This window comes from Nannospalax galili, unplaced genomic scaffold (assembly GCF_000622305.1).
Source record: "Nannospalax galili isolate Female #2095 unplaced genomic scaffold, S.galili_v1.0 scaffold898, whole genome shotgun sequence".
Lineage (NCBI taxonomy): Eukaryota > Metazoa > Chordata > Mammalia > Rodentia > Spalacidae > Nannospalax > Nannospalax galili.
In genome coordinates this window covers 2,460,943-2,479,308 of record NW_008342399.1, presented here as the reverse complement: position 1 = coordinate 2,479,308, position 18,366 = coordinate 2,460,943, and the positions used below count along the sequence as shown (strand labels likewise).

Genomic DNA, 18,366 nt, shown 5'->3' with positions numbered 1-18,366 from the left:
ATCATGTTCTTTAGGAACCACAGTCCCACAGTGCTCTTCAGAGCTCTACTGCTGCCGTTTAGCGCACAGCAACCCACAGGGTTCCACAGTGGCAGGCGGCCTGAAATAGTAGTAACCTCACAGAAGAAGGGCTCCTGAAATGCTGTGGGGGCCTCAGTCCACACACATTGCTACCATCTGGGCTGGAAGGCACTTCTCTCGGTTCCCCAGGGTTGGAGTGGAGACAGGATTACAAGGAGCGTGTCTAAGGGGGGAAGTAGTCTCTCTCTCTCTCTGGTCTTTTTGAGACAGGGTCTCCCTATAGCCCCAGCTGGCCTGGAACTCACTATAGACCAGGTTGGCCTTGAACTCAGAGATCCACCTGCCTCTGCTGGGACTAAGGGCATGCGCCACCACACCCGGCTGGTGGTCTCTCTTTTTATCTGTTTTGATGAGGCTGTATCTTCTTCATACATTCTCTCTTGTCAGCTGCAGCCCCATTTTCTTTAAGCCTTCAGGAAGCAGGCAGGCTCTCAGGCCCCCAAAAGTCAAACTCTTTTGTTGAAAAAAAAAAAAAAAAGACAAAAACTTGTAACTAAAGAACTTTTTGCCATATTTAAGAGCTGAGGCCACAGGATAATACTGTGTATTTAGAGGCACTGGTTAGTCCCTGCTATGTGCTGCTGAGGTTGTTTCCCTTCTTCATGTGCCACAGTAAAAGCTGAGAGGAGGGAAAGAGAGAAATATTTAATTTAGGCTATTAGTTCTCTGGTGCGAGATTTGCTGACAATAAGATCTGAAAACGTTTCATATTTCATAGGCTTAGAGTCAAGTCACTCTCCCCATTCTCTGCACCCAGGCAGGGTCTTGCTATGTAGGACAGGCTGGCTGTGAATTCATGATTCTCCTGCCTCTGCATCTTGAGTGTTGCTATCATAGTCACACACCCACATTTACACACTCCACTTGTTCCCTTTGTCATCTATCTATCTATCTATCTATCTATCTATCTATCTGTCTGTCTGTCTGTCTGTCTGTCTGTCTGTCTGTCTGTCTGTCTGTCTGTCATCTGTCTGTCTGTCAGATTTGGCAGGAAAATATCTTAATTTTCTTTGTAGAATTAGCTCTTTTAAAAATCAGAAATGATAAGGGAAAGTGCTGAGGGGGGAGAGGGTGTAAAGGGGACTAAGATGTTGTGTATGAAATACACAAAAATTCAATAAAAATTATACTTAAGGGGCTGGAGAGATGGCTCAGCAGTTAAGAGCACTGACTGCTCTTGCAGAGGATCAGGGTTCAGTTCCCAGCACCCACATGGTGGTGAACAACCATCTGTAACCCAGTTCCAGAGGATTCAATGTCCTCTTCTGACCTCCGCAGGCATTGCACAGCACAGGTACACTTACACACAAGCAGACAATACACTCATACACATAAAATAAAAAATATATTAAAAAAAAACAGAAATGGGCTGGAGAGATGGTTCAGCAGTTAAGAGCACTGGCTGCTCTTGAAGAGGTTCAGTTTCTAGCAACCACATGGTGCCTAACAACCAACCATCTGTAACTCCAGTTCTAGGGGATCTGATGTCCTCTTCTGGCCACCATGGACACTATACAACACAAGTGCACTTACATACTTGTGGGCAAAACACTCATACACAATAAAATAAATAAATAATTTAAAAATCAGAAACATAACAACGGCAAATTCAGGTTGAGACTAAGCAATGAAAGGCAATGTCTAGCCACTCTGGATACATATGTGGGTGAGTCTGTATAAGCATATGTACAGGTATATGCAGGTGCTTGCTAAGGCCAGAGAGTAGGATCCCAGTTGGGAGCCTCCTGATGTGGATACTAGGCAAACGTTCTGCAGGTCAGCTACCACTTAGCTGATCTTTACTTTAAAAAAATAATGACAGGTAAAATAGCAGGTGCACCCCCTCAGTGATGGCCACGTTCCTTCCTTGGACACCACAGGGTACGTGGGACCCACTTATTCCACGTGATTCTTCAGTGTCTGAGACTTCTTAGCCCACACAGGTTTAAAGCAAATAAAAACAGCTTCAATCAACACACTTATTAAACGCTATACAATTATGTACATAATTATGTGGTCAGCACCTACAGTATATATGAAAAACAGCGGCTGTTTGACTGTTTTATATTGGTGCATTTATAGCCCCATTACACACATATTTAATAATAAAAGGAGGGCATGGTCCAAGGGGACTGCTAAATGTTAAAGGGTTTTGTGGGTTTAGTGGTTATTTAGTCTATCTTTCATTTTAAAGCAGATAAAAATTTAAATGCCAATTACCTCCTTTACCCAAGAGTGCTTTAAACCTAATCATCATTTTAATCTTCTGTTAGGATGTCTCCAATGGCCAGAGGCTATGGCTTTTTTTTGTTGACAGACTTTAAACCTTATCTGTGACCATAATCATGACCATATCCAAGGAAACCCCTTTTCTCTTAATAATGATCAGCAGACAATTCTTAGACTTTGAAGATGAACACTGAAAATCTAGCTGTTGGCCTCTACAGCTTAAATTAAAATTTATTTAAAGCCTTTTTTGCTAACAGTCTAAGTTTTAACACCTGGGAGAATAGGAAAGCACTTTCCTTCTCACACTTTATTTTTAGAAGCCTAAAGGGAACATTACTCAGGTATCTCATACAATCATTGCTGCCCAGCAACTCTGTGAGGCCTAACAGTCATAGGCATACTAAATGCCTAGGACATTTTTAACTAATGCCACCATCACACCCCCTCAGGAATAATAGTAAACATATATACTATGAAATATGCTGCCCAAAGTGGAATTCCTGCCTTTCCCAAACAGGTAGCCAGCAAACTCCTTTCTAAGTCCTATTTCTAAGTCCACCTTTAATGCTTAAAGAAAAAGAAGGAATTAGTATACAACTTCTGGAACATGAACAAGTCAAAACACTGGTCTGGAAGGGATTCAATTTTGGATGGTGAGCTTGAGAGAAATTCCTCAGCCAATTTCACAAGCAGTTCAGGCAGATAAGCGTGCATCCCTTTCAGAGCCACTGTGGTAATGTGAGAGGCAGGTAAGGCTCTAGCATAGGGGCTTGCCTAGATGATGCTATGGACTGTTGGCCAGCACAGCACTCTCCCTTTGAGACAGGAGAAAGGCAGAGAGACCACCACAATACAACATTGATTTTCCAATTTGCCTGCAAACAGACTGGTTTTGTTCTCTGCTTCGACCACCAGACTGGCAGATTACAGACAGCCACTATAGGAGGCCCTTCTGCACCCCAGGCCATCAGCTGAGGGCTCACCTCGACAGAAGCTTTATTACAGCTGAGGCCAGCAGGCTGCCAAGACAGGCAAACTGTGTGAGTGTAGAAAAGATAAACAAAAGCAACCCAAATAACCCCAACAACGTGCTCACGAAGGCAGGAGACAGGGTTTGCAGCAGAATTCTATGGAGCTGCCGATTTCTTGGAAGGACGAAGGACAGAAGATGAGATGGAAAAGTGTGTTGCCAAACATTAGCTCTGGTTCTAATAGCTGGTGCTCATGACAGAAAAGCTCTGGGTTCCCAGTGCTAAGTGGGGTTTCCAGACCTTGCCTAGGAGCCTAAACCATGGGCAATCCAATGGCAAGAACTGAAGAACAACTTCCTCTCTTCCCAAACCAGGCCACATTCAGAACTGTTCAGATCACTGGCCTGCTTTGCTGCTTACTGAAGACTGATGTCACCATGAAGGCAGGAGAGCAGAGTCACAGATCAAGAGACAGGTGTGAGCAAAAAGCCTTGGTCACCTTAGAGATTTCTTAGAAGGGGAGAGAAGTCACATGAAAGAGATTGAGAGTGAAAAGGAAAACAACAGAGACTAGAGACTTTACAGTTATTTGTGACCGATTGAATCATTTAATTAAAAACAACAAAAAGTAGACTATAGCTGTTCTTCTATGGGATTCAAATGAAGGTTTCAATTATTGCTGAACGCAAGTGTCCAGGCTCATCAGTGCTTAGGATCACAACTCAAAATGCTCCAGGCCCCTCCCACAAATGTCAGAGCTGCCAGCCCCAGGGCAGCTCCATCTCTTAGCTGCAACACTGGCTCTTGCACATGAATGAGCAAGCTTTCCACACGGTTTCTCTGATTATGTGAGCCACCAGCCAAGCTTAACCATACAACCAGCCTTCCTCTTCCCCTGTGGATTCTGTATCCTATGGCAACAGGCTTTCCAGATGGGAACCTCAGCGATGACACTAGGTGGAAACAGAGGGGGGAGTCAGAGAAAGGATGCCAAGAAGAAAATGCAGCTGGTTCCATGGGCTGTAGTGTGGAGTGTGAATCTAATCCATGAAGCCAAGTTTGCAATTAGCAAAGGGTTGAGCATTTCCTCGAACCAAAAAGCAAGAGAGTATTGTGTGACTAACCCAGAATCTCATTCAATTGTTGCTACCCACTTTCTCATTCTAAAAAAATAATTAAAAAGATAATCACTTTCTTTTCCATTCTGCTGGAAATTCTGCTTTCAGAAATGTTAGCTTCAGAACTCATAATTAGTTGTTCCAACTATCACAAACATAAAATAAAAATATCACTCATATATTAAAATCTCTTTGCTGCTTGAGATTTTATATTTTTATGCTTAGAGGAATTTCACTTAACTTTACTTTCAATAAACACATACTGGGCCTCTATTAAATAAATGTACCATGTGCAAAAATATTTTTTCCTTTATCATCAAAGGTAATAAGAAGCCTGGACTTGAACATCTACAATGAACTCACTATCTACCTCACAATATAGATAAAACTGTTTTCATTTAAAATTTCTAATAGACATATGATATACAAATAATGAAATTCATATTTTTCAGTTTGTATGTCCCAACTACATTTTGGTAAATGCAGCTGCACAACCACCACCACAATCAAGAGCTCCGGCACCCTAACAATTTCCACGTGTCCCCTTTGTGGTCAATCTTGCAGGATTTTCTGGTCTGTTTAAGCACATGTTATATAGATCACATCCCTGGGCCCCATTCTAGACCCAAAGATATTAATTTTCTAAGAGTCACACTCTGTATCTGTTGATTGGTTTATAATTTGTATCCTGCCAAAGAACTTGAAAAAAAAAAATTACAACCCAGTTTGCAAGTAGCTTTTTTTCTATTCTTCTTCTTTTTTTTTTTTTTTTTTTTGGTCTTTTTGAGACAGGGTCTCCCTGTAGCCCCAGCTGTCCAGGAACTCACTATGTAGATCAGGCTGGCCTTGAACTCACAGAGATCCTCCTGCCTCTGCCTCCTGAGTGCTGGGATTAAAGGCTGGCGCCACCATGCCTGGCGCTTTCTTTCTATTCTACATACAGTCCCTAGACCTTCTAGTATCCCTGCCTGCCATTCTAAAACAGGTGATAACCAAGTGGATATTTGGTAGAGAATAACACAGGCATAGAATTCTTGCAAAAGTGAAGTGTTAAATAACTAGCATAATAACACATTTTAAAAATGAAGATGAATACCACAGGGCCTCATTAGAGATCAAAGCCTCAGTTTCTCAGACCCAGTGCTTAAAAATGAGGCTGCTTACAGCTGCTTACATTTTACAGAGGTACACGGCATAGCATGGCACACCTGATGCAATGGCAGGGGGATGCTTCTATTTTCCATGTTCTACAGAATAGAAAGCAATCATGAGCAGACATATGCCACCAAGTCGTTCTCTCTTCCTTCTCAAAAAACTGCTGTTTTACCAGATCTAATTCTCAATCCAGGAAATAGATATCTTATTCATGAAATGAGTGTCTACCAGTAGTTGCACTGTCCAGAGAACAGGTCTAGCAACCTCCTCTAACTCTAGTCTAAAGATGACCTTTCTTCTTTGCTGACACTGAAATTAACTTTAGACAGACCATGTTCTTTGGCTCTTTCTTTCATGGGCTTTTTAAAAAGGAGCCAATCCGAACAAAGCCAGTGATTCTTTGACGCTGGGAACACTAGTTTATCCACTTCCAAAAGGCAATGTGTGTGGATAAACAGGGGTAGGAAGTATTTATGAGAATGGGAGAAGAAAAAAGTATTTGCAGTGATCACTGATATGCTCTCCTGGTGAAGGCCCTAAAAACAGCAATGGCTGTCATTGTGGCTACCAACAGACAGCTGTTGAAACTATACCCAGAAGCCCCTGGTGGGCCCTTCATGGCCACTATGAAGCTGCTCACACACTGACTCACAGATTAGCTTTGCAGCTGAGTATCAGGGAAGGTGGAGGGTGGGCTAACAGGAGAGGACCTTTGACTAGGAGCAGCAGAAAGTTGAGAAAAACTGGATCCTGAAATAATCTTTTTTTATACAAAGCATACAAAGTTGTGGCAACTGGCTTGGCTTGTGCAGAAGTAAGGGAAATATTTTTGGTTTTGAGTGGAAATCTGTGAGCAATAAATAAGCTAATGGTAAAAAGATACAAAAATATCCAGATGCTTTCCGAAGCCCTGACTAAGGACTCCAGACAAAACTGCAAAATCATGACTAATATGACAAGGACAGGAATATCACACACCAATTAATCACCGGTACTTCTGAATAATATTGAGGAAGGGGAAGTGAGAAAGAGAAAGGAAAGAAGACAAATTGGGTATTCATTTTACTGAATAAAAGCTAGTGTTTCTAGAATATTCTAGCCTTAGTCAGCTAGTCAATACTACCAAAAGAAATGAGCATGCAAAGTGCCTGGCCCAGGAGGTGAAGCAAACTAGAATGAAAGCAGAACTGAGCTGCAGCGGAGTAGATCTACATGGAGCTGCTGTGAGATTTCAGACTTCTTTAGGGGCATTTCTGAAGAAAGAGACGTTCTACATTAATCTGGATTTCTTAGGAATCAGATTTATTCTCAAATAAAGAAGAAAAGCATCTCAGTTTTCTAAGCATTCTGACTCTCCGAACACATGACAAAGTTGAATCCCTGAACATTTTTCATTTATTGAGAAGGTAAGTTATACAATTCACATTCTGAGCCTGTTTCTATTTCTGTAACTCTGACTCCCCTCTTAAGCTTTTAAAGGACAGGAGATATGTTTTCTACCATTTTGTATTCTACAACTACAGGTGTCTGATGATTTGGCAACAGTGGCTAGGCTCACTAAGGGCCACACATGTTGATAATATATGCTGACATTCATGAGCATTATCTATTGCTCATGAATATTACTGCTTATGTATATTACTGAAACCAGTAATCTACTTCCAGTTTTGAAATATCATCCAGCCTATAAACAGAGGAAATACTGCCTTTTCTGTACAAAGCAGGAGGATAGCAAAGACAAAGGAGAGAAAGGAGACTGACAGGAGAACCACCTGAGGGTGCTTCCTCTTCCCGCTTCCTTCAAGCAGCACACAGATAGAAGGATGATACATGGGTTCTGCCATGCAGCAAACTCAGGGAGCAAAGGAGGCGACAGGGGAAAGTAACAAGGTACCCCTTAAAGACAAGCACATGGGCTCAAAGAATTCCCCTAAGAAGGTTCCAAGCAGAAACAAAAACTTAAGATTCTTCAACACTGAACTATACTTTGAAAGTGATCTATGCCAAGTAAACTGGGGATAAAGGATGGAAATGAGGTTGATATAAAATTAGAGAGTTATTAATTCATGCTGGTAGAGAAAGTCAATACTCATTTTTCTGTTTTAATACTACTGTTGAAAACTTACTATTTGCCAAGTCCGACCCTAGGTGGTAAAGAATCTGGGTATCAAGTAAGATGAAAGGATTTTCCCAAGACAAAGCACAATTAGCAATGGGACATAAATCAGACTTTATTGATACTGCTTCTCAATTCTTTTATTTGTAGGATATCTTTTAAAAAGCATCCCTGCAGTTTTGCAATGGCCTCCAACACAGTGAAAAATAAATATCTCTTCTCAGGTTAGAGGCAGAATCCAGAGAAAAACACACAGGCCACAAAGCATTTCTGAAACTGCTCTGAGCTACTGTCTAACTTCAGCCACCTAATCCTTTTGGATTTTGGTTCCTGGATTTGTAAAACTAAGAGGTAGGATTATCTGGATTGCAAACTCAGATGTCCACAGGAGGCAGTCACTTCCTCTAAATATGGGAATTGTGTAAGACCCTGAGTACAAGGCTCCTAGTACTATGGTCCTGGAAAGTGGCTTAGTTATACTACATATGAAAACATACTATATGGGCCAAACAAAACACATCCAAAATTTAGACTAGACCTGACCAGACCTCTGAAACTCCTTGTAGCACTTAAGTTAAAAGAATCTAAAGAATAATAATCTGTGTCCACTCATTAAAACAGCAGTTATTATTAAGTCAGAAACAACAGAAAGAGGCTACCACAGCTGACTCTACTCATTTCAGCAGCCTCCATTCCCTACTGTGTGAATATCACGTTACTGTGGGAAGCTAACGGAATTGTTGGCTCCAGGGATTGAACCTGGCCCTAGTGCATGCTAGGTAGATGCTCTGTTCCTGAGGTATTACCTCAATCCACCAGCAGAGATGATGGGGAATATCAGAGCCTGCAAGCAGACACTTAAAACTTCGAGATGAAATGATAATCATGAAAGTGAAACACAAGGTCCCCCAAGTACATTTTAATTGTTTCAACAATTGACTCTTCCATTAGTAAAGCATTTTGTACTCAACTAAATATTTCATTATATAATTTAGATCTAAGGAATCAACCAAAATAATTCTATATAACACAAATTACTGTTTTGTATATCATTACTGCCTTTTACTCTTTAAGTAAATTACTGATAAGCAATCATAATCATCCACCATCACTTGTTTTGGTATGAAACTCCTGTAACCTGCAATTCCTAGAGCAGGAGCAAAAGAGCTTGAACTCTTTAAAATGAGGCAGCAGGATAGAGTGGGCATAAGGATATTAAGAACTTACTTGATAGTTTCTAGAACCATAAAAGGACATAATCATTGTTTTCAGTTTAAAAAGGAAACAACTTTGTACAATGAGATTTGTGTTTGTCAGCCCAACTGGTTTTCAGGAAGTTTTAATTTACTACTCCCCAAAATAATACTGTTGTTTATATATAAATACAAAAAAATAAAGGTGACTACTACAGCTTCAATTTTTTTTGTAGGAATGGCTTTTATGAATGGACATAATCTGGACTCTTAATTAACCTCAGCAAAACTATGAGCTCTTGGGTCCACCAGATAGGATAATGAATGGATGTGGGTAAGCTTGAGAATTAACATATCAAAGCATTATACTCTCAGTCTTTGGAAACAGTGGAGGTTGGGAAGGATGAGTCACCTTGAATGAATGAGATAGTAGGAACAAAAAGGCCTGATGGTTTACTGAGACAAGGGTAGAGTTGAACTTGAACTCACTTCTCCCAGTGAAGCTGGAGACACAATTTTGAATAAATTATGGGTGTGGTCTGGGGGGGGCATGGGGATGGACAAAAGGGTGGGAGAAACAGGGTTCCAGAGTACTCCCATCAGCACAGGGTGAGGACACAGACAGTTCCATCTGCATAGGTGGAGGGGACAAGAAAGATCCATCAGCACAGTTCTGGGAGACTGAGGGTTCTAATAGCTAGGGAAACTAGTGTCCTCCGAATTTGGGCCCACTCTTAAAAACTTAATTTAAGAGTCAGTCTGTTTGTTCAGGTGATTATGATGTTGGCCTAATAATAAACACCACAATTTTTATTTATGTGTATGTGTCTGTGGGAGTGTATGCCGTGTGTGTGTGTGTGTGTGTGTGTGTGTGTGTGTGTGTACCTGCAGAGACCAGAAGAGGGTGATGGAAAGCAAACACAGGTCCTCTGGAAGAGCATCCAGTACTGTCATCAGCTAAGCCATCTCTCCAGTCCCAGTTTATATCTTAGAGGCCTCCCAAAGGCCCACTGAGGGAGGAATTACTAAGTGGTGGTGTCACCTTTAAGAGGTGGGGCCTGGTGGGCCTAGGTCATTGGGGTGATGCCACTGAAGAGGGTTGTTAGACCCTGGCCAGATCCTCGCTTTCTTTAAAATCCCAGTCATGATGTGAATGGCTCTGCCACACACTTCTGCCATTGCCACCAGCACCCTCAACAGAGGCCTAAATGCAGTGGATCCACCCAGCAAGGGCTCAAACCTCTAAAACGGGGAGCCCAAATAGCCCCTTTCTCTTTGTAAGTTGATTATACCAGGTATTTATTATGGTGATGGAAAGCTCATTAACTCCTGTTTCTTTCTTGTATTGCCAACTGGCAAGGATCTAGATAACTGCATTTAGTAGCCAATGCTTCTATTTAACTCAAGCCAGCCTCCCATATCAAAGCCAAACTACTGAAAAAGTGAATATCTGAAATTATAAAAACATAATACACTAAGAAAATTCTTAAGAATGACTAAATGTAAACTTGATGTCACAGAAAGGCTAAAGGCCATATACAAGTCTTTTTGGCACTGCAACAACCATTAGAATTACCTCAATTTTTGAATATAGAAAAGCAATTTCTTTAGCAATAAACCAAATACAAAGGTATGAGTTCATCTGTTCTGGCTGGCCAATCTTCCATAAAAACACCGTGCCTCAGCAAAATAAAAGCTCTTAGGCTGGCCCAGAAAGAGGGAATGAACAATCTGAAAAGCATCTTTTATTGCCTGAGAAAATTAAAACAAAGCTTGAAAGCGCCAGGAGAGCTGCCTCAATGCGACTGCAGGCAGCCTTCCCAAGTCCTTCTGCTTTGCTGAGTATGAGTCATAAGGAAAGAAGCGAGAACTCTTTGGCAAAAATCAAGTCTTTCTTCCCTGATTCCAACCCCCAACTCCTATTTCTTTAATTTTTTAAAAATAAAATGCTTTGATGAATAATAGTTAAAGAAATTCCAGACAGGCTTAACTGGAGAAGCACGAACAGCAGGGTGATGAAATATCATCACAAGAAGAGTCTACTGTTTGCCACTGTGAGCCATAGACAATGGGAAGCATCTTCTGCACCCCAAAGATGCTCAGCCCGTGGACCATGGTTGCACTCTGTGAAGAGGACTGAGAAATAGGCTAAGAAAATACCTTTGCTTCCTGTGCTTCCTAAATAGCATTAGCTCATATACTGGGCAACTGTATCAACCAGAAAAGCATGGCACTTGTCCTTCATGAGGGCATGTGAGTTGGAATCTCAAGCCCAACAGCAGGACAGTTGTCCACAAGGAATGCAGCCCTTGGGGAACTGGTAGCAAAAATGCAAGGGAGATTTTTTTTTTTGGCTTTTGGATGTCCTATTTTATTTTAAATGTAGAATGCATAAACAGTAAACTAGAGAGATCATTCTGTGTCTGTACCTAAATGGAATGACATATCGCAACCGAATGGAGCATTTGTTGAGGGCAAATCTGCTCTCTTCTGCATTTGGTCATGTATCAGTCACAATATTTACACTGGGTATTACTTGACAAAGAAGAAGAAACACACTCCCGACTGAAATGATGTTAGATTTATGTTATCAAAAACCAAACCAAACAAACAAAAGACAAGTATTTTTGAGCAGTGGAAAAATGAACCCAACTTTTCTCTCTTCTTCCCAATAATCTTTTTTACTTAAAGTGTTATAGATATGGATAAAGCTGGGTTCCTCTTTCTCATGCAAGTTTTCATCCTTTACAATCTAGGGAATGTGTCCTGTGTTGAGTAGTTTAAGGTGCATGCACTTTCCCTCTGTATTCAAGGGCCCAGACAGAGAAGTGAACCAAACCAGGGTAGGGGTAGGAAGAGAACCAAGAGAATTACTGTCTGCTAGGGCATGAGGGGTGTCGGGGGGGATAAGTTTACCTTTAAAATGAAATCTAATTGGTACTGCCAGCAGGAACCTCTGGCAAGGTGCTGCTCTGTGTTTGATGAGAGCCAGCCCTGATTCACTGACTTGCTGAAGTCATTTATCCTGAGAACTGGTTTTGACATATATAAAACAGAAGTGATAATGCCATAATCACTGAGCTGCTATGAAAATCAAAGAATTAGGCAAGTGTTTGACAGCTTTTGAGTCTTTCTGGAACCAAGCATAGTACAAGTATGTACACATCCAATCATTATGATTGCAGTTAATTCAGAACTTGATGGTATTATGTCTGATAATGGAACGGATGGGGCTTATTGATACTCTAACAACAGGACTTATCTGAGTCTTTAATAATACAGTCAGATTTCTGTCACTAGCTGCTTATGAGGGAAGGTTTATTTTGATTCATGGCTCTGGAAGTTCAAGGTTGAGTGGTTTTGTGGTTTGGGTCTCTGATAAGGCAGTATATTATGGTTGGAATGCATGTGTGATGGTTGATGCTGTCAACAGGATCTTTCCCACTATGGGTAGCACCTTTCCTTGGCTGGGATCCTGGACTATATAGTTGGAGCAGCAGCAAACTCTCATCACTCTCTGCTTCTTGACTATGAATGCAATGAGACCAGATGACTTCCCCACCAGACAGACTGATTGTAACTTTGAATTGTGAACCAGAATAAACCCTTTTTCCCTTAAGTGGTTTTATCAGAGTATAATATACAGCAACAGGAAAAGAAACTAAGACAGCTTGGTAGACCACACCACTAGATCTCAAGTCAGGAGAGAAAGAGAGGGTACCCAAACTCTTTTAGTCTTTTTCAGTTGTGCTGGTGAACCAAAGACCTTCCAAATGTAATCCAGCACTGAGCTATACCACTAGCCCCAAATCCCTTCTGATGGCATGTCCATTGACCGAATGACCTCCCATTAGGCCCCATCTATTAAAGGTCCACAGCATTTTCCAACAGTGCCACCCAGGGAGCAAGCTTTTATATATGGATCTTTGCAGGATACTCATCAAACCACAGCACTAGGGCCTGTGGCATAATGGCCCTTGGTGGTATAGAAGTGATTAAAATACAAGATTTGGCATTAAACAGAACTTGTTCCTACTTTAATAGTTTAAGAAACTGACTCAGGATCCTAATCTATAAAATAAGGGTAAAAATTATACCCATATGATGTAACTCTGGATTAGTAATGAAGAATAGGAAGACAAACCATGCAAACTGAACACAATGTCCACCTTTCGGACAACCTAGATGGATAAGCTAAAGTAGCCACATTGGCCACTGAGTTACATGTGAGCTCTTATGACTATTTCCAGCCACACAAAACAGGTGACATGCTCAGTGCACACAGGTAAATATCTGACTACCATTAGCTAACATGGATGGCATAGAGTAAGAAGGACAGAGTCAGAAAGAGGGTGAAGAGTCCCTTGCCCCCTCATTTCTCTCAAGAGAGTCTCAGATGAAGAGCTGGAGGGCAAAGCAGAGGTGAGAACAGAGAGGCTTTTTACAGTCACAAAGGCTCACTGCCAACCAGAGTAGGTGTGTGCCAGTTAGGCTGATGACTGGTAAAGAAGTTTCCGATTTATTATGATAGAGAACAGTCGAAGAAGGAGAAAGGAGTAGGGCAGGGGGACCTCGTAGGGAATTTACCCATTAGTGTTCTTCCTTCGGATTCATTTCCACCCACCAATTTGGCAAGGCAGTTATAATACAACAGAGTTTCTATCTGGAGCCCTGTGACAGATCAGTCCTCACCAGCTGTTGGCTGGAGACAACTATAGGGTATAGATGACTACAGTAGATTAGATTAACTGAACCACTTGAAGGAGAAGCTAACAAAGCACTACTTATAGATTGGCCTGGCACTTGGGGCAAGATTTCAGAAGAGGGAAAGTATGTTGTCTGTGTAGAACACATTGATCCAAGGCTGAAAATAAAGGAATGGACAACGGCAAAGCATTTGTTCCTGCCAAAGCTGCTGCCCCAGCCTGGTATTTGTGCTCCCCATTAGTAGCCAAGAATATTCATTGTCATCACTTACCCACCAGAGGCAACATGAAAAGTTCAGGGCTGAAAGCTCAGGTGGCTGTCCCAACTTCAATAAAACCACAAGTTTTTTCAGACAAATGTGGACAGTTAGCTGGGTGTGCTAGCACATGCCTGTAATTCCAGCATTTGGAAGGTAGAGGAAACACTAGGAGTTCAATGTCATCTTCAGTTATACACTAAGTTCAAGGTCAGCCTGGGCTACAAGAGACCATGTTTACACACACACTGAGTGCACAAGTGTGAGAAAGAGAGAGAGAGAGACAGAGACAGAGACAGAGAATGAACAAACATAGATGGAGCAGCTAACAGCAGCCAGATTAGCCACATTATAGTAAAAGGCCACTAACTGAATGGAATATCTATGAAAAATACAGAACAGGTTTCTTGCGCTTAAAAAATTATGGCTACAAATAACAACTATTAACCATGTTTTAGGATGCTGGGTTAAGATAGGCTCAAAAATGATAGAAAGTCGGAATGAGCTGTTGTTATGGTGATGAGAGAATCTGGATGCCTCTAGACTTTTCTGCAATTCTATGCAATCATTAGAAAGTTTAGTTCATTGGACATATTCATAGCTGAGCATACTTCTGGTATTGTGAGGATAAATGATACTTACAAAAGGATACAGTACACTGAAGAACTCCTGAGTTTTTCCCTTAACACTTAAATCCTTAAAAATAAACAAGCAAGCAAGTAACATACTGAAGGATAACAGCTTCTTTTGCCCTGATGAGTTTGTGCTAAATATTAACTGTGACTGAGAATGAAGGAGAAGTAATAAATAACATTAACTCAAATGCAATGGATACTTATGAACTGCTAGCCATTGCCCTATATACTTCTATGTATTTTTCTTTTTTTATAGTCTAGAAAACTGAATGAAGAGGAATAAAAATCTAGCCTCAGGGCTAGTGAGATGACTCATTGGGTAAAGGTGCCTGCGCCAAGCCTTACAACCTGAGCTGGATCCTAGAGACACATAGTGGAAGCAGTGAATTGCCTCTGCCAGGCTTCTCTGACCTCCACAGGAGCGATATGGCAAGTGCTTACCCTCCCCTCGCAAACAAATAAACAAATAATAAATAAATAAATAAATGTAATAAAAAAAAATCTAGCCTAAGAGCCCACAATGAACCTAACATAGGTGGTTCTCCTTAAATTTGAAGCTTCTGGTCCCCAGGTTGTTGTTAGGCCTCAGAAGTAGTGACTTGGTATCAGACAAGCTATTCTATAAGAAATATGTGACTGGACACAAGAATTCTGTGTGGCATAGGAGTGTGCACATGAGAGGAGTAGAGAATAAGGTCAAGTTCTCATCTTTTTATCTTAAGCCTTGGTCAGGGTGGCCTAGCAATACTATTTTGTTAGGCAATCCCCGAATTTCGTTGATCTTTTCTTTGGGCTGTTCTGTTTCCCTGGAGAGGACCCATCCAATTTCCTCTCTAAGAGGAAATTAAGCTTTATACCCCAGGTCCAGAGTCCTTCTAGTTTCATCTCTACAGAAGGAAACCCACCAATCTTCTTCTAGGGTCAGGGAGAACAACATGCAAAGTTCACAGCCTCTTATTATGACCCCTACTCAGTGGCCATGGCTCAGCTCACTCCTACTGTAGGTATCAGGTGTGTCTTAAGGGCCCACAGAGTGCTAGGATACCAAGGTCCTTGCTTCTAGATACCCTCCTCCGGCTATCATTATCCTTTTCTGCTATGCAAGTCCTTTACCTTTTGTTCATGTGTTTTTGCTTCCAATATTTGGCTGTTTCCTATTCTCTGAATTTTGCCCTTTCTTCCTGTCAAATCTGTAGAGGTTTCAATAGGAATAGAGATAAGCACATGTGTTTAATCTGCCATGTGTAGGTAGAAGACTCCTACCACATGTTTGATATATAAATCCCTCAACAGTTTCTATAGTAATCTAAGTGTAATGAAGACAAAATAAAGCACTCAGGGATATTCCCCTTTGTTTAAAAAGAAACTTCTCAGGGCTGGAGAGATGGTTCAGCAGTTAACACTGGTTGTTCTTGAAGAAGAACTGGGTTCGAATCCCAGCACCCACATGGCAGCTAACAACTGTCTGTAATTCCAGTCCCAGGGGATCCGACGGCCTCTTCTGACCTCCATGGGCATTGCATGACATGGGTACACTTACCTACATGCAGGCAATATATGCATACATATAAAATAAAATAAATAAAATTAAATTAAAAAAAAGAAACTTCTTGCCAGGCATGGTAGCACATGCCTTTAATCCCAGCACTCAGGAGGCAGAGGCAGGTGGATCTCTGTGAGTTCCAGGCCAGCCTGGTCTACATAGCGAGTTCTGGGCCAGCTGGAGCTACAGAGAGACCCTGTATCAAAAAAAACAAAAAAAAAAAAAAAAAAAAAAAAAAAAAAAAAAAGAAAAAGAAAAAGAAACTTCTTAAGATACTTAGCTCATCTGGATTTGAAATTCCATAAATTAGAAAACAAAAGGACACACAAGATCTGCAACAACTTTCCATCTCTAACATCCTTCAGGGAGGGCCGGAAGCAAATCGCTGATCTGTATTTCCAATTCAATTCAATAATCTAAAACATTTTATTGAAAATACTTGTAGGATGGCAGAAGTTAAATACAGAACAACTTAAGAGTTATTTAAACCACAAAATACACATATATTAAGATCCCAGTAGATACAACAATGGCATGCTAAGTATTAATAGGAAATACTGATAAGATAGAGTCACTAAACTATATTATTATTATTTTCCTGGAAAACAAAAGGAAATTATCTGTGCCAGCAGCATGATTCAGGATTACTATGAACAATAAAAGACCGTAAACCAAGTTTAATAAATACTCTCTTTTCCTCTTTTTGTTTGTCTTTTGGAGATACGGTTTTGCTATGTAGCCCATGCTACCCTCAATCCTCCTGCCTCAGCCTCCGAAGTGCTGGGATTACAGTCATGAGCCACTACACCCAGCTTAATCATTTCTTTTAGATACGTAAGAAATTATGTAATACTGCAATCGTTCGTTCCCTTCTCCTCTCTCTCCCTTCCTCTCTCCCTCTCTAAGTCTTGAGCCCAAACTGCTCTTGTAGATGACTCGGGTGGGTTTCCAACACTTATGTGAAGTGGCACACAATAGCCTGTTAACTCCAGCTCCAGGGGATTCAATGTCCTTTTTAGGCCTCCAAGGACAACTGCACTCACATGCACATATCTCTGTACAGTTACGTATAAATGCACACAAATAAAAATAAATCTAAAAAAAAAAAAGTATGTAACTCTGGCCTCCTTGAAAGCCAATATATAGCCCAGACTGCCCTTGAACTAGAGCTCCTCCTGCTTTAGCAGACCAGGTACTGAGATTTCTGGTGCCACTATACCTGGCACAATTTCTAATGAAATTGTGGAACTTTGATGGGTGAAGTTTCAGACATATTCATAGGGCCTGTGCAAACACACACACACACACACACACACACACACACACACACACACACACGCACACACGCACACACACACACACGCACACACGCACGCACGCACACACACACACACACACAGAATATTTTATCTATATTGGAAAAGCCAAGAAGCAACTAGAAGAATAGCCCCTACAAGATGATAAACAACAGGATACCTGCCTGCAGCAAAGCCTGGTACTTGCAGGGTAATTTCGAAAAGAGGCTGTATGACCTGAGAGATCAGGAAAGGCACATCCTAGGAAATACGCTTACATTTTTCATTCCTTGCAAATGCCACATGGGATGTAACATTACACACAAACCATGCCAGTTAGGTACATCTTATTCTGTACCAATTCAAGGGTTCAAGGGATAAGACATTTAAAAGGTTGAGTTAAAAATTCTACTTTAGTACATAGTAAGATCCTGTCTCAAAAACAAAACAAGGCAGGCCACTCTCCTACCCACAGGCCTCTCTCCGGGGTAAGTCCATCACACACTCCACGCCTTGACTACCCCAGCCTCATTCACCCTCCCGTCTCCCTCACCTGCCTCTCCTCCTAGTTTGGGTCCTGTCCCATTCCTTGTCTTGGGGCCCCAGACACCTGGGGAACCAATACTGCTTCCTGATCCTTTTCATCCAGACCAACATAGTGCCTTCTCTGGGCCCCAGGAGCACTGCTTCTGGGCCTGGCCCCGCCCTCACCTCCCTCTGCTTCCCTGGGCCTGCACCATCCACCAGCCTCTTTCTGGGACTCTGGGGCTGACCTTTCTTCTTCCTGATCCTTTGCATCCAGACCAACCCAGGTCCTCAGTGCAGGCCCCAGGAGTCCCTGGGGCCTAATCCCACACCATCTGCCTTTGCATCTCTGGGTGGCATGGCCACCAGCTGCCCTAGACCAGCATCTTTTCTGGGCCAGGCTCCCAGGCCAGTCCAACTCCCAAATTCCTGAGGCCAAAATCGTTCCTGGAGGGATCCAGATCTTAGGAGAAAGCGTGAAAACATCTGACCCTCATCTGAATTGGGCCTCTGTGGGAACTCCTAAAGACAAAAGAAATCCA

At 41.6% G+C, this 18,366-nt stretch overlaps 1 protein-coding gene across 2 annotated transcripts in view; it reads right to left on the bottom strand.

The window, feature by feature from the left end:
- Mrps27 (mitochondrial ribosomal protein S27) overlaps positions 1–18,366 on the bottom strand; it is a 96,041-nt gene that overhangs the window by 19,261 nt on the left and 58,414 nt on the right. The gene's annotated exons all lie outside the window — the stretch shown is intronic.